Raw genomic sequence first — 25,125 nt, forward strand, 5'->3', positions numbered from 1 at the left:
ATGGGTTTTTTGGCTCTAAAAGGAGTCTTAGTAATTAACTCAACCTCTTCAAATTTGATTTAGCAAACTGAGGCACAGGGAGTTTACGTGCCCTACACTAAATCACACGGCTACTTACTGGCAGTAAGAAGACCCCAAGATGATGACACTGAGTCTTCGTGGCACTTGTTAAGAACAAGGTGTATATTGTAGCACTCGAACATCTAATCCAGACATGACACCTGCAAACAAGAAAAAAAACTAAGTCCTGGACCAACCTTGGGATGTGAAGAATGTCATCTACCAAAGCCTATAAAGATGTGAAATAGTCCGTGTATAAGCAGAACACATGAATAACTTTAAAACTCTATACATATGTACAACATATATACACACACACACACATATAGAATATTATGAACCATGAGTCTATATCACACCAAATCTCTGGTTGCCAAGTAAAAATTCTAATTATATGGATACTTCGTTTTATGTCTGTGAAATATCTGGGATTCTGAGCATTTTCACCTTTCACCCAGGTATCTTATAGTCAAGTTCACAGATACCTAGTAAGTGAGACTTCATTCTCTTCTTCACATGGAGGTGCATAGTAAGAACACACTTTCTAGGGCATGAAAAAGAATGGAACCTGCTTTGGCTTTGTACCTGGACCAAGTCCTGGCCACTGCAGCAGGGACTGGTTCCTCCAGCCTCCAGACATGCTGTCTTTGGACTGAGTGTTTGAATTGAAGTATTCCCCCTCCAGGAACAGTCTCAGTCCTCATGGCACTTCTCTCTTGTATGACAGAAAAATCGGCTCTGCTCCCATGCCAAGAAATGGAGTCAACTTCTGACCTCCAGAACCTTCTGACAGCCCCCTTTTCCTGGCTTATGAGCTCAATTTCCAACTGACCTACACAGACTTCCCATTGACAGCTAGGCGGGGATCTTTTAACTCACTTCCCAGACCACGGCCCTCACCTCTGGTGTTAAGTAAGGCGGACTGAACCAAGGGCAAAGGGCAACATCCTTTCCCAGGCACACGGCCCCTGTGAGGCCAGGAGAGGATTGTGCAATTTCAGATCCAAGGCAGCTCAGCACCCTCCAAAGAGAAAGGGAGCACTGTGGTGCTCTGCTACACCAGAAGGTAACTGACTCATCCCTGGCATGTAGCAGGGGCTCAGCGACATGTATTCAGCCACAGGTAAGGGAGTAATAATTCTTGTCTGTAGAATGACGGCAATCATTCAAATCTTACATTCAACAAATATTTGTTGAGGACCTACTGTGTGCTGAGCATTGTTCTAGATGCCACGAAAAGAGCAACAGATGGGACCAAGTCTACTGGAGAAAAGACAACAAGTAAACAACATTTAATTTCAAGTTTTGCCGTGAAGAAAAATACAGCAGGGTAAATTGAGAATGGCAGCTGAGGGCATTGCTGCCATGTGACTGCTGTTAGGGCAGGCCTCTCAGAAGAGGCAGACACCTGGATCCACCTAACCAGCCGCTTCCAAGATCACTGCTACTTGGAGGGCCGTCTTCTCACATCTTGTTAACGTGTCTTGTGCACAAGCCACCCAAAACAGCCCAAGCCGATCTCTCTCCACTCCCCACTGCCAGGGGCCTTGTCCTTCACCCCCAGCTCGCTCCCTCCCTAGACACGCTGGGGACCACAGTTCCTCCCAATGTTTCTCTCACCTTCTTCCCTCTGTCCCAGCTGCCCAACAACTGGCCAGTGCATTGCCACTCCCCAGAAAACTGAGCCCCACCTGGCCCAGCTGACGAGGCCACCTGTGCTGGGTATTTCTATGCCCAGATGACTGCTTCGCTTCTGCCACTGTCCAGAGACATCCAGAGAAAAGGGGCAAAAGTCTTGAGCAAAAAACCCCTCCCCAGGCAGGGGAGTGGGGAGGATAATGGGAGGGCCAGTGGCAGAGAGTACGGGTGGTGGCATAGATTAGGAAAGGAAGAGCAGACTGAGGACAGGGCGTGTATATGGAAAGAAATGGAGCTGGATGGAGGAGGACGGAAGGCCTGTTTCCCCCTCTGAATCCTGTTCTTGGAGCTTCCTCCCGTGGCCCCGCCCCATGACCACGTGTCTGTTAGGATGAGGTAAGCAGACAGAGCCCACCTCAGGAGTGCTGTGGTGTATCCAGTCCCTGTCACTGCTATCTGTCTCTGGTTGCCGCCTTCCTCCCACTGAGGTCTGGGGTAGCAAGGGATGAGGGGCAGGGGACAGCCAACTCAAGTGCATGTACAGCCAGTACCCTTTCCCAGGCCTGGACGGGCTCTCGCTCATTGTTGGTGTGGTAGATATATTAACAGCTAACGTGTAGTCAGTGTGTACTATGTGCTTACTGCGCTAAGACCTTTGTGTGCATTCTTGAGAGCTTGTTTGGAGGTTCTAGCAGGGGAGCGCAGCTACTCGTATGCCCTTGACTGAAGAACAGTCCTCCTCTATCGGGGAAGGTCGTCCTCTTCGACCGAGTGCGCTTCCAGAGGGACACACGTGGAGCCCCGCCTAGCCAGCCAGATCAGCCGAATCAACCCTGGTGATCAATGGGGTGACAGATGTCACGGCCAGATCGCCCTCACATCCTGTTTTTGTGTGCATTCTTAGCTCTTTTAATCCTCACAATAGCCCATTGAGGTAGGTACTTCCATTTAACAAGTTGAGGAAACTGAGGCTTAGAGAAATTACATAACTTTCTCAGGGCCACGAAACCACGTCTGTCGGTCTATCCAAGTGCCTGCCTTTAGGGGTCACATTCAGTGGTTTTCCTTTGCTAAAGGGGGGCCGTGCCATGCACACACCCTACCTTTGGCCCTTGTACCCCATCTTCTCATGCATGTGCTTAGGAGAAGCTCCAGTTCAGGTAACGCCTAAGGAGTGCAGGCTCCCCAACCAAGTGGACCCGTGGAGGCTAAGATTGAGCCTGTGCCCTGCTTGCCAAGTTCAGCATGTGCCTGGGCTTGGGACTAAGCCGTCGGGTGGTAGGGGAGCCTCTTTCTACTTTGCAGGAAGACGCTGCAGGCAGGTGGCAGCTGTGGACAGGCTCCTCCTGGAGGAGGACACTGTCTGCGACATTACTATTCACCACCACGGTGGGGCTGGCTCTTCAGTCTACCCCACCCGCACTCCTTAGCACATTGAGGTCCATTCTCCCGATGCCCCGAGAAACAGCTTTTAAAGATAGCCTGCCATTCCCTGCCTGAAAGCTCTCCTTGAGTTCCCATTGCTTATAAATAAAGCTCAAGTTTTTTCTCCAGGCATAGAAATCTTTCACAGGCTTGTTGCAGACACTCTCTAGCATCATCTTCAGCCATTCTCCCTGAGGTTAAATGTTCCTGCCAAATTCAGATTTCCTCTCGTCTCTGGAGATGCCTGGTCCTTTATAATCTGTGCCTTTGTACTCGCTCTCCTTCTCCCTAGGATGCTCTCCTCCATTCTTATTTTTTGCCCAGAAACTTCCAATCATTCCATTGTCACCTAACTCAAATGTAACCACTTTACAACACTTTCCTCGGTTTCTTTGGGCAGCATTAGCCACTCAGCTCCCTGAGTCCCACGCACAAACCTTATACCAGAATTTGTTTCTCCTATCCCTGTGTTTGAAACCCAGGGGTCTGGGGCCAGGTTTAGATTCTGGCTCCAACCCATTCTAGATGTGTGATGTGGAACGTGTCACCATACCTCCTCAAGCTGTCATTTTCAGATGTGTAGGAGGGGACAACATATGCATCTATCTCAAATGCATATCATGAGGTTTCCACAGGATATTGTAGAGTGCTTGCCAGAAGAGCAAGAATACAGTAAGTGCTGCATAAATGCGAGCTATTACCATTACTTTGCATTTATAGTATGCATAGGACACTGTATAGGAGAAACTAAAAATAATACATCAATAGTTCATGAGTGTATTAACGATCTGTGGTCTCTACCACCTGTATTCATGTGCATAGGACACACTGCTAGGTCTACAAGAGGTCAGACAGCAAAAATCCCTGTCCTATAAGACAGAAAACATTACAGGGAAGTAAACAGCATGCGATGGAATGAAACATAAATGCAGACATTACAAGTGACGCATACATCTGAAGCCCCCGCGCCACCCCATGTGCGAGGCCTGTCCCACGCCTTTTATCTTCTCATCGTGGTTTCTGCCCTCAGCACTGATGCTGTGACAGGCAGAGTGGTCAGGAGCGCGGGCTCTGACAAAGCACGCTTGTGTTCAAACCCCAGCTCTTCCACTGCCTGGCAGTGACCCTGAAACAAATTACTTAGTTCTCTGCCTCAGTTTTTTCACCTGTAAAATGGGGGTGGTGGTGGCGATAGTAGTTCCTACCCTGTAGCATTGTAAGGAAGATTGAGTTAATTCATGTAAAACACTTAGAACAGGTCCGGTGCATGTTAAGAGCTCAGCAGCACTTACTATAATGGCTCTTACAGCAGGTAAGCTTTTTGAAAGTTAAGCAACTAAATTATTTTTGAGGTAATGAAGAGAGGAATTGTTGGAATTTCCTGTCCAGTTTTGCTAAGTATTTCCAGATCAGGAAGGAAGTTCCTCACCTCCTTGATGATCATTCCAGAAAGACACTAGGAAAAAGGGACAGGATATTAGGATATCAGGAATCACGGGGCAGGTGTAAGAGTGGTGGATGTAGGAGAGGGGATCTCCTGGGGTCCAGATGGGCTAACTGGGAGGGGAAAGGACATGGGGATCAGTCTGCCTGAAGGCTCAGGAGGTCAGACGCACTCAAGGGAAGGAGCTGAGTCTGTGGAGCATCACCTGGTGAGTCCTCTCCTAGGGGATAAAAGTAGTGAGGGTTAGGGGTCATTCCTGGAGCAGTGGGAGGTGAGCTGCGCTGGAGGCAGGCGAGGTCTGCTATGAGGGGAGGCTGCCTCAGTTCAGGAGTGAGTGATTGGGGCCTGGTGAGTAAAAATCAATCAGCATGAATTTTCTGAGTAACTACATTAAAAACCACTCTTAATGGAGAGTTTAAGAACATCTACAAAAGCAAAGGGCATAGTACACTGCGTTCTAATATGATGACATTTCATATATACTCTTATCCACACTTTCCCCCTACCCCTTTGGGCTGTTTGAAGCACATTCCAAACATCACATCATTCATCCATAAATACATCAGTAAATATCTCTAAAAGATAAGGACCTTCTTTTAACATAACTAAATTACCATTATTAGTGTGAAACAAATTAGCAGTATTTTCTGAATATCATCAGTGAGTACCTCCTTTTTTGGGGGGAATTTTACAGCTGGCCTAACCCACCTTTCCGAATTATCTTTTCCTCCAGCCAGTTGGATCGTCTTTCTGATGGTTCTCCATTTTATTTATTTATTTATTTTTAATGTTTATTTATTTTTGAGAGAGAGACAGAGAGAGAGCACCAGCAGGGGAGGGGCAGAGAGAGGGAGACAGAATCTGAAGCAGGCTCTAGGCTCCAGGCTCCTAGCGGTCAGCACAGAGCCCGATGTGGGGCTCGAACTCAGGAAACGTGAGATCATGACCTGAGCCGAAGTCGGACGCTTAACCAACTGAGCCACCCAGGTGCCCCTGATGGTCCTCTATTTTAAAAATTCTTAATTTTGGCACTCTCTCTCCTCTCTCTCTCTCACACGTGCACGCGTGCGCGCGCGCACACACACACACACACACACACACACACACCATGAATGCCCCTCTTACCACCCTCTCCCTGCCTTGTCAATGGAGGGACATGCCCAAGAACTGGCCAGTTTAACACAGGAGGTCATTCCACAGCCCCAAGCTGCTGTGGGGGTACCACCTGGGTAGTTAGTGGGTGATGGCTGGTTAACTACAACCCGGGGTAAAAGACAACATTGCCAGAGCCCAACTCAGGCAGATTTCAAAGACTTAAAAACAAAAAACCAGGTGGATTCTCTTAGCTGTTGGCTGGGAACTGGGGTGAGGGGGTGCTCTGGAGAAGGAAGAATTCTGGGGAATTAGAAGTGAGGACCTGCGAGCCCTCCCTGACAGCAGCATCTGCAGAGGCTTGAGGATTATTAACAACAGCAACAAATGCCCCCAGCACGGTCCTTCCAGCTCACGAAGTCTGTCACATATGCCGGCTCTGTGAGTCCTTCAGGCCCCCAGGACAGAGGTATGGCCAGCTGACGTCCTGAGTGCTTAAGTGGCTCAGCCACAGTCTCCTACCCTGTCAGCAGCAGAGCCGCCTAGAAGCCTCTGACTCCCAGACAGCCCACACTGTCCTCCCTGAGTTGTAGCCCCGCGACTAACAGCAAAACAGCAAGAAGTGCACAGACTTTAGCACTTACCCTGGGCAGGGCACTTTTGATGATTACTCACGTGGTCCCCCAACAGTCAGTTACTTATGAGCCCTTATTTTTCCTAAATCACAGATGAAGACACTGGAACACAGAGAAATTAAGGCACATGCCCAAGGTCACACGGCTGGCAAGCTCTGAATGGAAAATGAAGCTGGGGCGGGGGCAGTAAAATTTAAAACCATATACTTTGAAAACGGAGAAAAAGGAAAAAAATACAAGAGTTTATTTTTTTGGTGGGAAACAAAACACCACCCAAAACTACAGGAATTGAAAGAACACATTTTCTCTTAAGCATCCTGGGCCCTGGAGCAGACACTGGCCCAGCCCACTGGACTTGCCCTCTAATGTGGAGCAGGTGGCTAGGGCCCAAGTGTGGGGTGTGGTTCTGAGCTTGGCTTTGGGAAGTTGGGTGCTGAAAGCATCAAGCTGCATAGCCCCAGGCCAAGCCTGGGAAAGGTCCACAAGGAGTCATGGTTGCAGGGTGACCTTGACAACACCTAGACTTTGGGAAGTGGTCAGAAAGCCTCTGTGGTCAGTGCTCTTGCACGATTCTGAGTCAGTGGAAACAGAAACGAATGTTCCCACAAGACAGGTAGGTGCAGACACTAAAGGTTCGCACAAAGAAAATGAGCCCACCCAGGAATCGCACGTCTACTGCGTCCTTGGTGTGACAGATGCCACGGGCCGACGGCAGTCACACACACACACACACCTGCTCATGTCTCCCCACCTTGTTCTTCATATCTAGTTCTATTTCTGGACTTTGCTGTCCAGATCCCTTGATGCCAGGCACTTAGTTCTGGCCTGTGGTGTGAGCAAGAGGAAATGGTACTTACTACAGTAGCTCATGATTAATTTTTTAAAAACTCTGAAACCCCAATTAAAGTTCTGGGTGATTTTTTTGGTAGTTGGGACTTCAAGAGGTGTTTGGTTTTCTTGGTTTGCAGGCAGAAGCCAGGACGCTGGCGGCTGGGGTGTGTGCTGCGGGCTCTGTGTCCCTGTCCCCGGAGTCATTGTATTTGCATGTGGGCCCGGATTTGTCTTTGGCTTCTTGTAGGGTTTAGGATGAGACCCTCTGGTCCCAGGGGAGGGGGGCAGGTGTTGCTCCAGTCGAGCGAATGGAACCAAATTACAGGCCCGTCTGTCACCTCCTCTGGGAGAAGGTGGAGGGAGGGGGATGGGAGGGAGGGAAGGAGGCAGAGAGTGGGGAGAGGGGGAGAGGGGAGAGGCCTCACTGCAGGAGAACAGAGAGCCAGAATAGGCTCTGGCTGCGGGAGGATGGCGAAGAGGACCTGGAGCGAGCACTGCCGGGGACGTGGCGTGGGGATGACACTGTGTCCCTGGGGGCCCCCGCGTAGGCTCGCGACCCCGCGGCTCTTTGCTGACCCTCTGAGATCCACCGCCACTCAGGCCGCGTCTACACGGCGCCAGCGAGCACTCACCCTGGAATTGGTTTCACTAAATAGACTGACGTATTTTCTGACTGCACTGACTGGGGGGTCTGTGTCTCTATTCCGTCCCATCTCCTGAAAACAAACATCCAACACATCCATTGCCTTAATCTTTTGGTCGAGAAAGTGGCTCGCTCACGAGTGCACTCTTCAATCAAGCCGCGCCAATCTGCACGTGCAGACCTAGATGCGCCACCCTGATTATAGCCCCGGGTGGGCACAGCCACTGAACCACACTGCTGGGATTTGTCCTGCAGCCAGAGTTAACGCCCACCCTGCCGTGGTGATGTCCTACAGCTTCAGGAACCCTTTGGAGGGGACTGAGGCTGCTAGGTCTAACCAGAGATAACAATGAACACTTGGCTGTCTGAGGCAGCCTCTAGAGATCATCCTTCTACTGAAGGCCCCGCTGGGGCAGAGCAGTGTTATTCTAAGCTACCTGAGAAAAATACAAACAGATAATGTGGGCCTTTTGTGGGCAGGAATAATACACTACCATCATTTTGCTTTCTCTTGTAGATAGAGTGGTACAAAGAATGTAAGAGAGAATGGGCGGGGGGTGGAGGGGGGGAGATCTCAAACCAGAGAGAGTGACTCTAATAGGAAACAAGTTCTTGTCAGATTCTCTAGACTCGTGTGGCGAAAACAGCGTTTCACATGCCTTATTCTCTCTCCCTGCCTCTCGGGTAGGAAAGGTTAAAGAAATTGTCAGCTCCTACTAGCTCTTTCAATAAGAAAAGAACTGAGGCATAGAGTGATGATGTACTGCAGGCCCAAGAAGAGACAAATTTCTTCCCCTTTTCTTCGACAATAAAATGATTGACAGAGATAATTCCCCATGTGAGATGAAAAACAGAATTGCCAGCAGCGAGTGGCTGTGCTTAGATTGTGGCTGGTGAGACTCTGTCCACCCGATGTCAAGTGATGACTGAAAAGGGAAACATGAATTCCATTATGCAGCTGTTGTTGCTGCTGGTTGCCAAAATACCCAGATGTTCCCAAACATCTGGGTACTTGACAGCATGTTTTTACCATATATCCAGATGCTTGGTATTGTGTAGACAAAGGCCAAACCTGGACACAGAGAAGCAAGATAACTACCTGGAAAGAGAGGCACCAAAAGTTGGTCAGGGGACAGAGAGAAGGGAGATTGCGGGGTGATGGGGGAAGAAGAAGAGAAATGAAAGGGAAAAACTTAAGTGAGAAGATAAAAATAAATAAATAAATAAATAAATAAATAAATAAATAAATAAATATTCCAAAAGAGAACAGTTTTCTGTTTCCTAATGGCCTGCACCTTGGCCTCACACCCCCCTGGCTCCGTGACAGGCAGCTTTGCCTGCCGGTGTCTGGGTGGTAAAGGGTACAAGGGGGTGATCGGGAAGACACCCGTGAACAGGCCTGGAGCAGTGGTCCGGGCCGGGATGCGAGGCTTACTCAAGGCGGGTGGCTGTGCACCTGCAGAGAGGTGGGACTGCAAAGTGGAAAAGTGATCCGCATGGTGGGGGAAGTGGTTATCCCACAGGATGAAGAGTTGAACTTCCTGTCAAGATGCCCACGTTCAGAAAAGCACTGAAGTGTCCCGAGTAGTCAACTTCACTTCCAGTTATCAATCAGGATGATGAGCTTGGTATCGGCACAACCCGGGATGGTGTAACAGAAGGAAAAGGGTAATTGACGGGGGAGGGGGGGGGGGGAGGTTGTGTGGTTCGGTGACAGATTTAGAGGAGGGGACATGATGTGATCGAGGTGATGGTGGGAGTAAGTGTTAGGCTTTCAGAACAGCTCACAAAGCCCCCTGCAATTCCCAAGCTGTCTGTTATCTATGAAATGCAAATCAGGAGGGGAGTGACATCATGTCGGATTATGGCCACAGGGAGTAATTATTTAGACATTAAAGGCTACTGAAGGGAGTGGTTGACAATATTAATGATGTCCAGATGGACAGAATGTGATGCTAAAATTATTTTCTAGTACAAAGAACAAGGGAATTTTTATCAGGCTTTCTTTTCTATTGGACAGCCTGGATCTCTTGGTGGTTTGCCCCTCAAGAGATAGTGATACTAAGAGATGGCCTCTGGAATTAAAAGCACAATGGGGTTTGCAGAAACAAGCCACAGTCTCCAGCTCCTGCGAACAGAGGTACAATCAATATGCAAAACGTTCACATAATAATTATGACTATAAAAAGAGGAAATAATCTCAAGATGGTGTCTATAACAAGCCAGTGATTGGAAACCCTTCTCTCCCAACACTCGCCCCACCCCATTCTGCCTTTCTTTTCCAAATACAGCAACTTGTTCCTCCTCAGGGCCCTCCTCTCCTCCCCCCCCCCCAACCCCCACCACAATACAAACACTAACACAGACAGTGGTCATTAGTACTGGTATCAACTGCATAACTACAGGTAACAATATTCTCAACCACTGATAAACATAAGGAGAAAGGCATCTCGGCCAAGACCACATTGTGAACAACAACAACAACAACAACAACAACAACAACAACAAAAAAAAGGAAAAGGAAAAAGCCACAACCTGAGATCCAAATTGGGAAAGACTAAGAGGCAATGGCAAATTACAGAAAACCAGTCTCAAGGAGACCCACGGGCAAATCTGCTGATCTGGACAGCATGCCTGACAATGCCAGCCAGAGGTCTGCTCTCCTTTCAGAGCAGGTATCAATATTTGAGTGGAAATTCACCAGGGTTCCAGACCTGCTGGTCATCTTTCTGACCCAGGTAAGAGTGAAGGATGCAGTGAGGAGAAGCCAAAATGTGTTTTTAATATATATGAAGTTCCTGAATACGATTAGAGGGATCAGGGGACAGGTGATGTTTTTGCCTCTTACATTTGAAAGTCATAAAATGGGTAAAGAGGAGGTTTCAGAAAGTGAATAGGTGATTCCAAAGTTGGTTTTGAAGATCCCCTCCATCCCTGCCTCCAGAGGTTATGGCTTACAATACCAAAATGCAAGGCACTTAGCAAGGGTCAACTAATGTAGACTGTGATTCCCCTAAGCCGGGAGACTTCTAAATGCTCCCATAACCCCCTTGTGCCAGCCTCTGTCATATCATTGATGTCACTACACTGTACTGGCTTATTTATTTTTCTGACTCCTCCCTTAGGCTTTGAGCTACTTGAAGGCAGGCAATCTGACTTATTGGCCACTGAGTTATAAGCACCTAGGATGTACCCTCAATTAATATGTGAATAATAAACTAAAAGAACATCATGGAAAGCTTTGCAAACTGTTAAAGAGGGTTTGACACAGAAATTGCCAGAGAGGAAGACAAATGATTATGAAATCACAAAACCCACTATTATGGAGGATATAATAAATTCCTTACTGTGGAGGACATATAAAGAACAACAGCCTTGGAGAAGGTACTTAAAAAATAGCTGGAGAGAGGATTAGGAATGAAGTGTGTTATCTCGTCTATATGCCAATTCAATTCAGCTATTTGAATTCAATTCAACAGGTATCTACTGAGTACCTACATGCTAAAAGAAATATACATTTTTTAGACAAGAAGATAAATGTTTTGCAGAAGCGCTTAAGACTGGGGTTTGGGGGGGCGCCTGGGTGGCTCAGTCGGTAAGCGTCTGACTTCAGCTCAGGTCATGATCTCACAGTTCATGAGTTCAAGCCCCGCGTCGGGCTCTGTGCTGACAGCTCAGAGCCTGGAGCCTGCTTCGGATTCTGTGTCTCTCTCTCTCTCTGCCCCTCCCCTGCTCCCACTCTGTCTCTTGCTCTCTCAAAAATAAATAAACAGTAAAAAAAAAAAATTAAAAAAAAAGACTGGGGTTTGGGGACATATGAATGGAAAATGTAAGTAGTTCAAACAGAAAGCAGTGAAGTATGGTTTAGATCAAGGGTTGGCAATACTCATGGATGTAAAAGTTACTGAAATTCACATTTCAGTGTACATAAATAAAAGTATACTGGAACACAGCCACACCCACTTGTTTACTTGTTGTTTATGACTGCCCTTGAGCTACAATGGCAGAATCAAGTAGTTGCAACCGAATTTATAGTCCATAAAACCTAAAATAGTTCCTATCTGGCTCCTTACAGAAAGTTTAAAACCACTGGTGAGAGCAAGACCTCTAAAATCAAAACACCTGGTTTCAAATCCCAGTGCACGGCTACTTGCTAGCCATGAGATTTAGGGTAAGTCACTTAGCTTTTCTATACCTTGTTTTTATCATGTATGAAATGGGTGTAACAATAGCAACTTCTTCAAGGGAATGTTGAAAGAGGTAAGGTGTTCAGAACAATGTTTAGAATCCACCAAGAATATATAAAGAGTTCTTAAAACTCAACAAGAATGCATGCAACCCAATTGAAAACTAGGCAAAAGAGGGGCCTGGGTGGCTCGGTCGGTTGAGTGCAGGACTCTTGATTTTGGCTCAGGTCATGACCTCACAGTTGGGTTTGGTTTGTTGGATTAAGTCCCATGTTGGGCTCTGCACTGACCGTGAGGAGCCTGCTTGGGATTTTCTCTTTCCCTCTCTCTTTGCCCCTCTCCTGCTCACACATGCACATGTGCATGTGCACACTCTCTCTCGTGCGCTCTCAAAATAAAGTTAATAAACATTAAAGAAAACAAGTAGGCAAAAGATTTAAAGAGCCACTTCACCAAAGAAGAGATAAGGATGGCAAATAGCACACACAGAGATGCTCAATGTCATTAGTTGCTAGGGAAATAAAAATGGAATCTATGATGAGATATCACTGCACAACTCTTAGGACAACTTAAAAAATTAAAAACAAAAACTTATAATACCAGGTACTGGCAAGGATACTGAGCAACTAGAACTCTTATATTTTGCAAGCAGGAATGCAAAATGGTACAGTCACTTTGGAAAACAATTTGGCAATCTGTTATAAACATACACTTACCACATGACTCAGTAATTCCACTCCTAGGTATTCACTCAAATGCAATGAAAGCGTATGTTGACAAAGACATATGCATAAAATTTTTTAGCAGCTTTATTCATAATAGCCCTAAAGTGGAAAGGACCCAATGTCCACACACCAGTGAATGGATAAACAAGTTACAGTACAACCATACAACAGAACACTATGCAGCAATTAAAAGGAATAAACCATCCACACATTAACATGGGTGGTTCTCAAGAACATTATGCTAAGAAGTCAGACACAACAGGTTACACACCATATTGGTCCATCCATATGACATTTTAGAAAAGGCAAAGATATAAAGACAGAAGTAAGACCAGTGGTTGCTTGGGTTCGGGATGGTGTGGAGACTGACTGCAAAGAATGAGGACACTTTCTGGGGTGATGGAAATAGTCTATATCTTGATTGTGGTAGTTATGCGACTATATAAAATGCAGCAAACTATACATCTAAAGAGAGCAAATATTACTGAATGCAAATTATATCCCTAAACCCAACTTTTAAAAATTAGCATCCTGAAAATTTCCAGAAACTTGAAGGTTTGTTACAGATGAATTTTCCAGAATCATGAAGGGAAACAGACCTAGCACAAGGTAGTAGCTGGGCAAATTTTTAACAAGAAAATTATTGGATTGTAGAATGACCCAGGTGACATGAAGTCCCAATAAAGTTTTAAAATCTATTATATATGGTTTTTGAGTGTTTGGAAAAGAGGTATTACTCACAAAAGTGGGCATACTTTCAACAATAATAAGCCATGTAAAAGTAACTTTAATTTACTTTTTTCACACGCTTTTTTTGGATGTACCTATTTTTAAAAATCGTCTTCTAGATTGTGTCTTTCTTCATCTCCCTCTCTAACAGATTCAAAATCAACATCTTTCCTATATAATACCTTCAAATTGGAGCTCCTATTCCTTAGTTCCTAAGCTAAATGGATTATCAAATTGACCAAAAAAAACCCCAAATCCCAAGTCTAAGGGTGACTGAGTCCTGGGATGCTTGCCTGACATCCAGGCAGACCGAGGAGCCAAAGCTGCCAAAGCTTCCCCCTCCCACTACTGGGGACAAAGATGTAGTAAGTTAACACTGTTCCCCCTCTGCCCTCCCCCCTGCCACCTTCCCCATCACTCTCTTCTTCTCTTTTTCCCTCCCACAATACAGAGTATGGAGGATTTCAGGCCCTACCTTTGGGAGAGTCTCACATGTTGATAAATGTTGAAGATATTTTTTACTTTTTTTTTTCTTAAGAAACAGAAAGAAAGAGAGAGGGAGTGAGAGAGAGAGAGTGCTTCAGTGGAGGAGAGGGTGGGGGAGAGAGGAGAGAGAATCCCATGCTGAGCTTGGAGCCAGATACAGGGCTCAATCCCATGACCTTGGTTGGGATCATGACCGGAGCTGAAACCAGAAGTCTGATGCTCAACTGACTGAGCCACCAGGCACCCCATTTTTTACTATTCTAATAATGATTAAACTTGAGGAGGGGCTAGGATTTTTTTAAAGTATGGGAGATTTTGGTCGATAAGTGAACACTTATCTCTACAGAATTATTTTCTCCTTGCTTAAGAAAAAAACTAATAAAATAATATTTAAAGTTTAGATATCGAGTATATTTTAGCTCAGAATGAGTAAAATGAGTCATGGAGCAAGCACTGGGTGATGTAGGGAATCACTGAATCACTATATTGTATATCTGAAACTAATATGATACTGTATGCTAACTAATAATAACTAAAATAAAAACTTAAAAAAAAAAAAAGAACGAGTCATGGAGCAACCAGATTAAGAGAGCAGACTGATCTCACATTTTATCTCCTTTCTTCCAAGGCCTCATTAGAATTATAGTAAAAGAATAAACATAGGTGTAAGTTCAAAACGATGAAGAAAACAATAGGCAAGGTATCAGCAAAAGAATAATCTCAACACACTTGGTAGAAGGTGGAGGCATGCTGACAGATGAGCAGAACTGGGGAAACCCTAGCCTAATTAAACTATGTGCTGAGCAGACTTCGTCAGAGATGTGTCCAGCAAGTTCTGAAGGTTTCAAGTTGTGAATAGCAGACATAATGAGGGTTGGGAGTGAGAAGTGAAGTCAAACATTGAGAAAGTGATTAAAGATTTAAATGTGGAACAAATGAACTTGCCTGCCATTCCCACCTTCACTCCTACCACCATGGGAAAAGGCAGCTAGACATGCACTTTTAGGAAAAAATAGGATTCTTCTCAATTTCTTTAGAAAAGAACTACCTCACATGGGTGCTAAGAGCCCAAGTAAACTCTTTTTTGTTTTGGCATTTATGGGGCCAAATAGTCCAAATTTCATATAATATGAAATTCTCACCACTTAACTTTGAAATAGTCCAACGATCAACAAGTATCACCCACATATATAGAGCTCATGGTTAACCTTTTTACTTCCTCATTTAAAAATATGTACAAATAACCAAATACCACCAGACATTTGAAGGACAGCTACAGCATAAAAGAGAAACACTAAGATAAATAAATTTGACATCAGAATTAACAAAGATAATTAAGAAAATAATAATAACTTTAAAAATGCCCTGAGGAGTATCTCTGAGAGATTATACTAATAAAGGTATTCACAGGAAAACCAGAGAACAGCATAATTTTGGGGGATAAAACAATGTATTTCCTAAAGGAAAAAAAATAGAAGGATTAGGGAATAAAAACAAGGCCATCTTTTATGACATTGAACAAAAATATGGAAAATATAAGAGAAAAAATAAATAATATGGAGGTTCATTTCAGGAGATCTAAAATAGTAATTCCAGAAGAAAAAATGAAATAAATGAAAGGGGGGGATTATAAAGAAGTAATACAATAAAATTTTCCATAGATGAAAGTATACAACATTATTTGAATTAAAAAGGCCTTGTCATATAGCCTCTCTTTGTTTCAGTTTTCTCATACGTAAAGTGGGAGAAACAATCATACCTACTTCACAGGGTTGTTGAATGTGATAATACATATAAAGCACTTCCAACAATCCTCAACATATAATGAGTAAATTTTATTTCATTGTGATTATTATATTATCAGTGTTGAGCAGGATAAATGCAGAAACACCACATCTAAGGCATCACTGGGAAATTTTAGATCTTCAAAGATATAGAAGAACTCCTAAGAGTTTTCAGGAATAAAAAAGATGTCCTATAAAAGAATAAGATTTATATTGTGTCAAAAAAAAATATAATTGGGAATGCAAGCTGGTGCAGCCACTCTGGAAAACAATATGGAGTTTCCTCAAAAAGCTAAAACTAGAACTACCCTACAACCCAGCAATTGCACTACTAGGCATTATCCACGGGATACGGGTGTGCTGTTTTGAAGGGACACACGCACCCCCATGTTTATAGCAGCACTATCAACAATAGCCGAAGTATGGAAAGAGCCCAGATGTCCATCGATGGATGAATGGATAAAGAAGATGTGGTATATATATACAATGGAGTATTACTCGGCAATCAAAATGAATGAAATCTTGCCATTTACAACTACGTGGATGGAATTGGAGGGTGTGCTAAGTGAAATTAGTCAGTCAGAGAAAGACAAAAATCATATGACTTCACTCCTATGAGGACTTTAAGAGACAAAACAGATGAACATAAGCTAAGGGAAACAAAAATAATATAAAAACAGGGAGGGGGACAAAACAGAAGCGACTCATAAATATGGGGAACAAACTGAGGGTTACTGGAGGGTTGTGGGGGGGGGGATGGTCTAAATGGGTAAGGGGCATTAAGGAATCTACTCCTGAAATCATTGTTGCACTATATGCTAATTTGGATGTAAATTTTTAAAAAATTTTTAAAAAAGAAACTATATTATGTCAAAAGAAAGTAAAGCAATACTCTCAAAGACTTGACGAAAAAAAGATTTTGAAATTGGAATTTTATATCCAACCAAGTTATCAATCAAGTGTACAGACAGAATATAATCTTTTTTAAACATGCAAGACCTCAGAAAGCTTGCCTTCCACATATCCTTTCTAAGTGAATTATTTGAATACATAACTGCAGGAAAAGTGAGAGCTTCAACCAAAAAAGATAATATAAAACAAAGAAGAGGTCCTACTGAGGACAGCAAAGCAGCCAAGTCCAGATGACAATGGTTAATGGTACAGCTAACCCTGAAAGCGAATAAATAATCCAGTTTGGAGCAGAAAGTTGGAAGATATCAAGAGGGATGCCTTTGATTATAAAAGAGACACCATACACTTGATATCTGAGGAAAAACAAACTTGAGTCTATGCTAAAGCAATTAGAAGGTCATTAGAAATGTCAGAAAAAATACAAAGCTTCATTAAAATGTCCAAGTTCAAATATGAGGCAACCAGCCCAAATACAATCAAGAAGTCAGTGGACTTTAAGAACAAACCTGGGATCTATTCTGAAAGGTGAAATGTGTTAAGAAAGACATGGCCCAAATATAAAACATTAAAACGTAACCCCAAAAAATTAATAATTAGTATACTGTAAGAAAAAGAGTATCTATGTTTGTTTATTTATGTTTTTATCTATTACATTTGTTTGGCATGAGAAACATTTGAGAGACACACAGACTGGGACTCTGAAACCATAGCACACTATTCAACTTTGCTGGGATTAATATTTTCATGGTCATAAAATGTGTTATTTGCAGTTTGTTTTTCATTTTTTATTATGAAAAATTCAGAACATACACAAAAATAGTGTGTAGAACAATGAGCCTCTATCATCACCCAGCTTTAACGGTGATCCACCTCATGGCAAATTTTATCTCATTGATATTTTCTTCCTCTCCCCACCTCCTATATTGTTTGGAAATATAGCCAAGTCATTATATCATTACATCCATAAATAGTTCAGTTTTTACTTTTAAATAATAATTCTTTCAAATGAGCTTTAAACATTGGTTGATATGTCCCTCAAGTATCCTTAATTTGTAGGATTTCCCTCCATTCTTGCATTTATTTTTATTTTTTATAGAAACCAAATTGTTTTTCTCAATGAGTTTCTTGCGATCTGGATTTTTCTAATTAATCTCCATTTGTTATCATTCATCTTTTGCATTTTCTATAAATTAGAAGTAGATCCAGAAGTTTGGCCAGATTCAGGTTTGAATTTTTGGCTAGCCTGCTCTTTAGGCAGTGGTGTATACTTCCTTTAGGAGGTTAGCTGGTCTCTTTTTGTGATATTAGCAGTCTTTGATGGTCATTAATTAGCCATTGTTAGTTGGGTCTTCTACTTCTGTCATTCTTCATTTATTATTTGAGACACTTCTGTAGAGATAAACTTCCTGTCATCAACCATTTGATTAACCTGAAGCATAGCTCAGATAGGAAAGATAGGATAAATTGTTGTTTCTTTCACTTTACTTACCCATTTTTATTAACAAGTTAATTCTCTAGCATCCTACCAAGATGACTAATAAGAATTTTTATTGTGTTGTAAAAATATGTTTATGAAATCATGGATCTAAAGTAGTTGATATGTTTCCATTGCTTGCAGTTATTATCCTTATTAATACTCACACTGGGGGCGCCTGGGTGGCTTGGTCAGTTAAGCGTCCGACTTCGGCTCAGGTCATGATCTCACGGTCCGTGGGTTCGAGCCCCGCATTGGGCTCTGTGCTGACAGCTCAGAGCCTGGAGCCTGTTTCAGATTCTGTGTCTCCCTCTCTCTCTGCCCCTCCCCTGTTTATGCTCTGTCTCTCTCTGTCTCAAAAATAAATAAATGTTAAAAAAAAAATTTAAAAAAAAATACACTGCCCCATCCTTGACCAATGAGAGCCTTTTCATGTTGGCTTCTATATGCTTTTGACATGACCTCAGTATACTTCACAATATTCTTGCTTCTGACCTGGCAGAATGTTCTAGCAACATTGTATACGTATCTTTCCCCAGCTCTTAAACCAGCCTTTCCTCCAAGATGCTATAGTTCTATTTAGTGCCCGGTGGTGCTTATAAGATCACAGTCTGGGTATAGGGATTCTCATTACTACTGGCCAGGTCATTGTTACTACACTCCTACAGTTTAAAGAGCTAGAGAATATTTTTGTTTGCTTGTTTTGCTTTAGGATAAGTCATTACTTCCAATTGAAATTCAAGACTATATAGGGCTTTTCGTTGCCCTTTTTAATTTTATATCTCCTTCTTCTAGGCTGAATATACCAGTACTCAATGACAAAAATATAATTACTTATTTGCTTTATCCTACATTAAAAACACAATACAGAATAGCAGAAACAAAACTACTATGAAAAATATAACTGAAACATTCTAAGAATTTTTTTTGGCAATTCTTTTTTTCTTAAGGTATATACCACTAGAGATACATAATCATATTTATGGTTAAAGTTACTTAAAGTAGTTTTTCTCTGCGTGGTAATACCACCCACCAACTGGGTTTATATTTGGGATAACTTGCTTCGTTTTGCTTTCAATTTTCCAGAATTGCTTCTGTAAATTTAATTTTGTTTTAGAATTATGTAGACTCTTTACATGTTTCAATAGCTTTACTTATAGAATTAGATATATGTAAAGAATTGACCTTATATTTCCATCACCACCTCTTACTATACTCCCTTCCTCTCCCTATAGAAAACTTGCTTTTACAGTTTATCCTTTACTTTTTTATGTAAGCAAATAAACATATAAATATAGATAGATACCATATCTTTCAGATAGATACCATATCTTTCAATTTCTTAAATGGTGGCATACTAGATGTACTTCTTTTCATATCGTGTTTTCATTTAATGTATCCTGGACATCACTCCATAGGAAAACATAGAAATATTCACATTCCTTTTGAAGAAAAAATTTTAAAGGTATAGTTGAAAGATAATAATAAATGGCAAATGTTTATTTTTTAATTTATTTTTTAATTTGAGAGAGAAAGCACGAGTGGGGGAGAGAGGCAGAGGGAGAGAGAGCGAGAGAGGGAGAATCTTAAGCCCTAATGTAGGGCCTGACCCCATGACCCTGGGATCATGACCTAGTGGAAATCTAGAGTCATATGCTCAACTGACTGAGCCACTCAGGAGCCCCTAAAATACAAACTTTTATCCATTTTTACATATGTAATGCACCCCAGTCAAGCTAACAAACACTTTTCCTGCTCTCTCGTAAGTGTCCCTGTGCCTCTGTGTCATTTATCCCTCTGTGACCCTTGTACCCAACCGATTTCTGATTCGCTTCCTGTCACTATAGATCAGATATCATTTTCTAGAATTTTATATAAATGGAATAATATAATATGTATTTTTTTCCATTGGCTTCTTGCCAATGAAAAATGTGCCCTGCACAACGATTTTAACCATTCACCCATGTGGTTGCTATTATCAGTAAGTAGTTTGTTGCTTTTTATTGCTGAGTAGTATTCCTTTTGTGAATGGATTCCAAAGTATTCCAGTGTGAATGGATAAATCACATTATTTACTCATTCACCTGCTTATGGATATTTGGGTTATGTCCGGATTTGGGCTATTACACATAAAGCTGCCATGAACATTCATGTACCAGTATTTGTGTGGACTTTAACCTTGTTGGTTTCTTCAAAAACTAAACACACTTAAGCATATAACTCAATCATTCCATTCCTAGATAATGCCACTTTGTAGCTGCACAATATTCTTTTGCACAGATGTTTCATAGTTTATAGGATAGTTCCCTGTTGATGGACATTAAGGTTGCTTTTAGTTTTTTATATAGTAAATATATAATTTTGTGCGTGTGTCATTTGGTATTTCTGCCAGTGCATATTTACTATTTATTCCAGGCAGATTCCTGGAAGTGGGATTTTTCCCCAAGTTTTTTCCAGTGAAGGACAGGCTGGTAGGCAGAGAAATCCTCCAGTTCTGTGCATTTTCACAATGACAGCATTCTGGAAACTTATCAGAATAGAATCTAAAGGTGAAAATATCTGAAATTGCAGCCAACCCCAACCCCCTCCTAGCTCAAATAATGACAAGTTCAAAGACAGACGCACTTTAAATTCAAGGTCCCAAAAGGTTAAAAGCAAAAGGATGGAAAAAGATATACTATGCAAACAGCGACCACAAGAAATCTGATGTAACTATATTAATTTCAGACAGAGTAGAATTTAAGACAAGAACTATTACCAGAGATAAAGAGGGATACTCCATAAAGTTAAGAAGGTTAATTTAGGGAGAAGACATAATCCTAAATGTGCGTGCCCCTAATAGAATTTATCCTTAATCATATACTAAATTTCCAAATGCAATTGAATATTACTGTATTTTATAAAATCTTTTCTTCTTCGTTCTGTCTATTCATGGGCAAATACCATCCTGTTTTTATTAAGGCTTAGAGAAGCTTTGTGATGTGCTTTTAATATCTAGTAGATTTAGGCCCTCAATCTGGCCCCACTGTTCTTGGTTTTTCTAACTGCTATTGCTTTTTTCCCTCGAAGTGGACTCTATAATCAATTTATCTAGCTCTGTAAAAAAAAGTCTGATGGTATTTTTATTATTGCATTAAATCTATAAACTAACTTAGGAAGAAAAGATCGTTATGATATTGAGGCCTCCTGTTCAAGAACATATATTTTTTTCACGGATTCAGGTCTATTTGGTTTATTGATTTTTACCTTACAGAATAAAGCTATAGACAAATTATGGCAGACATCATAACAGTTACGAAACAGAATGTTGCCAATTTTGGAAATGCAAAAGAAAAAGCATGGCTGATTATAGTTGAGGGATAGAATGGTGAGGAAGAGCAGAAGGAACTATAGGGCTTTTATTAGCCTTCATGAAGAAATCAGAAATGACAAAACAAGAAAAAGGGGTGTACATATTTTTCCGGAAGTTAGAGAAATTAAACCATAGTAATGTTACTATGTTGTAGGAGGGAAGAAGGGTCAATAAGGTGTATAGAGCTAAGGCACTGTCCACCTTAACAGGAGTTAACAGGGAAGGTCTACCAGTGATACTCTGATGATTTGGAGGACGATGGGAATAGGAGTATTTAATGGACAGCTATGGAAAGGAAGACACCCTAAACAATCTGAGCTCTCAAACTTGGGTTGCTGCCTTCCTTTCATCAGACACCTACAGACCCAGCTCTAGTTTGGAGGTTTTCCCCCTGCACAGCAGACGGAAAGTTGCTCACCACTTCACGAGCAACAACCCCCAACCATGGCGGCAGCATGCCACACCAGGGGTGAGGAAAGAATAACTAGATTATAGCTGTCTTTCTGTGTTTTCCATCTGATCCCTGTGCCCCAAGAGGGACTTCTTTTCTTTTTATTAAAATCCAGGGGTTAATTGATTTGATTACTCATGCATACTAGGGAACAGGAAGTAGACTATAAATTACTGAAGTGGGCTGTCTGAGTTCAATCTCCAATCACAGGCAGTGGTAGACGATGGAGTAAGGGATGGGACTCCCCCAGTTAGGGCCTCAAGAAGCCTCAGGCTCCATCAACAACCTGCCTCAAATCCTTCCATGGTTTCTCAGCAAAGCTTCTCCCCACTCCACCTGCTCCTGTCTGGCCAATGGTTGCTCTTTTGTGCTTTTACCTTTACTCTTTAGGGCTCTCCATTTATTCATTTAGATAAGAATACGTGTGAACTGACGGGTAGAGGGTGGGACCAGGGAACAGGAGACGAGTATGTAGTCCTATCTCCAGTCTCCTGTCATTTCTCTCCTTTCTCTCCCAAGGCACATTCCAAGTTTTAGATTTACCATGAGAAATATGATTATTGAGTAGGCTGGATTCTCAGGTCTGCTGGCCACCACATCTCCTGTAGTGAACCTACGAGATAAAGAATTATGAGGTGTGCTTGGTGTTATGGGATAAAAGCAAAGAAAGTTGGAGAGTGCCACAGGACAGCCCTCTTTCATGAACAGAGAAACATTCTGCAATCCGAACCCCTCCCTGGGCCTCATGGGGCACCTTACATGTTAGCTCTCCAGAAAAGTGGTCCATCAAAAGCTAATCAAGTAAAACAGTGATAATTTCCTATGGAGGTCGACCAAAGCCAAAGTAAGAAAATGGTGCATTTTGCATTACCACCCCAACTGTGATGGGAGAGTGTAGACACAGTCAGTATCAGGACAGTCACGTCTCTGATCCTTCATTCCCAAATCCTGTGTGATAGAAACACCGCTTATGTGGCTTTCCTGATACTTGTCATCGGGGATTACCACATACTTACTCTAGAAAAATAAGTTATGTTTGTGAACATTAGCCTGGAACGAGGAAGCTGCTGTCTGGGCACTGGGACAATTAGCAAAGACAAGGTGGCATAAGGTGACTCAGACACGCGAGGAAGAAGAGGAGAGAAGGAATTAACAAGAGAAAAGCCAGCAAGAAAGAGGGAGCAACTTTGTGTCTGAGGCAGAATTGTGACAGAGGATGAGTTGGACACGTTTTTCCTTTGCCCCAAGACTTAGCCTCTCTTGCCCATCACAGGCCCAGAGGACTCCCTTCAAAGCCGTGTGCACCCCCAGACATTGAGTGCATAGAGAGGGGTTTCCCTCCCTCTCACTCTGTCCTTCGCCTGCCTGCCGGCCAACTGTGGGGTTGGAGCCTGTGTTCAACTCTGTGACCCCTTAGTGAGAGGAGGGAGTGCCACCACGGTCTTGTGTCTCTGAGGCAGCACGGCCCACGGAGTGGTGGAGCTGGCTAATCTTTAATCTGACTCCACTCAGATGAGGTCCACATCTTCTCTAAAGAGCAGATGCCTTCCCAGGACCATTGGCTGCCGTGTATCTCCAGCGCCTAGAAAGCCAGCATGGTCGCCCTGACAAGCTGCCCTGGCGTATTGCCCCCACACACCTTCTCTCAATTCAACTCCAACAGCCTCTCCTGCAGCTGTTTCCCACACGTGCTCTGTCCCCACCCAGGTATTTTCTACCACCAGGTGCCAACATCTCCTACAGTCAACAATTCAGCTAACAATTTGTTTGTGGGTTTATCCTCTAGTTGAATGGAAGAAAGAAATCTGGTGACAGATTAACCAAAGCAAACACAGAGCCAAAAGGAGTAGAGTGGAAATATAAATTACACCCTATGGGAGTCCAAAAGAAAAGATGATTAATTACAACCAAGTGAATCAGGAAATGCTTCATGGAAATTGTATCTGCACTGGGCCTCAGTGGGCAGGTTTCGACAGGCCAAATAGGAAAAGGTATTCCATAGGGCAGCAGTGGTGTAAGACAAGGACAAAGCTGAAAAGGGTTAGGGTAGGTGGAGTTCTGATCACTGAGGGCCTTGAATGCTGTGCTCAGGAACGTGGAGCTCATTCTGTAAACAGTGGGGAACCAGTGGAGGCTTTTAAGCAGAGGAATGATAGTATCAGATCTAATAATACTGACCCTTTATGGAGTACTCACTGTGATCCAGGCATCCCACTAAACACTTCTGAGGCATTCACCTACTTAGCCTTCATGATGGCCCCCTGAGGATGGTGAACTGGGACAGCAGTTTGGGGATGGGTCAGGGGCAGAATGGTTAGGGGAGAGGCAATAGGAGAGGACATGATTTCAATGGACTAGGGCTCAGGGAGAAGGGCCTGAGCTCAAGCCTACTGGCAGCAGCAATGACAATTGGCATTAGAATTCTGAGCAGGTAGAATCAGAGGACCTGGTGGTCGATTAGCTCCTGGAGTCAAGGGCACCAGTGACCAGATCTAGAAGGAAAGGCTCCAGGTAAACAACGCCAGCAGTCTCAAGACTTAGCTCCCCTACCTCTCCACTAACATCCCAGTCTCAGGAGAACAAGACACTTTCCCACCCGCTGACCATGAGACTTGGAAATTCAGGAAAGTTATAGCAATGAGGGCTCTTCCACTTGGTCCAGGTGGGAGACCAGATGGGACATGGAAGCAAATGAACTGGGAGCAATAAAAGCCCTCCCTATATGAAGCACTATGTGGCAGGCCCCGTACTGGGCGCTTCACAGGCCTCAGGCCACTTAATGTTCAAAGTATCACTATATTGTACATAATGAAACAGATTCAGAGAGATTAGGTAACCGGCCTGAGCTCACACAGCTACTAAGGGGCAGCGCTGAGACACGCATGCACGCAAAGTCGATGCTTCTGGCTGGTGTGTGAAACTGCCTACACAGTAGATCAACTTCTCACAGGGTGGGCAAGGTGTGTCTGGCTCAAGTTGGGTTCGCGCTCACATCTATTCACTCAGTTATTAGTCCAGTCGCTCACTTATTCATATATTATGCCATTACTGAGCACCTACTATGTGGTAGGGAGGGTGCTGGGTAGTCAGAATAAAAAAATTAACAAGACGCCATCTTGGCCTCAGTGAGAACAGTCTAGAAGGGGAGGCAGACAAGCAAACAGGGGAGGGCAGCTAACCTGGCTTGTGGGGGTGAAGGGGGAACTGAAGAAGACTTTCAGAGGTGATATGTAGGCTCAATCTGGAAGGAGTAGAAG

At 43.2% G+C, this 25,125-nt stretch overlaps 1 long non-coding RNA gene across 1 annotated transcript in view; it reads right to left on the reverse strand.

Moving 5' to 3' along the window:
- The window catches only part of LOC109272119 (uncharacterized), an 87,526-nt gene that overhangs the window by 49,774 nt on the left and 12,627 nt on the right, over positions 1 to 25,125 (reverse strand). Inside the window, exon 2 of the long non-coding RNA XR_002082292.2 lies at positions 119 to 221. This is a non-coding gene — a long non-coding RNA (uncharacterized LOC109272119). The remainder of the gene's footprint in view (positions 1 to 118; positions 222 to 25,125) is intronic.

This window comes from Panthera pardus, unplaced genomic scaffold, assembly GCF_024362965.1.
Source record: "Panthera pardus isolate Hobbes unplaced genomic scaffold, ASM2436296v1 HiC_scaffold_11, whole genome shotgun sequence".
NCBI lineage: Eukaryota > Metazoa > Chordata > Mammalia > Carnivora > Felidae > Panthera > Panthera pardus.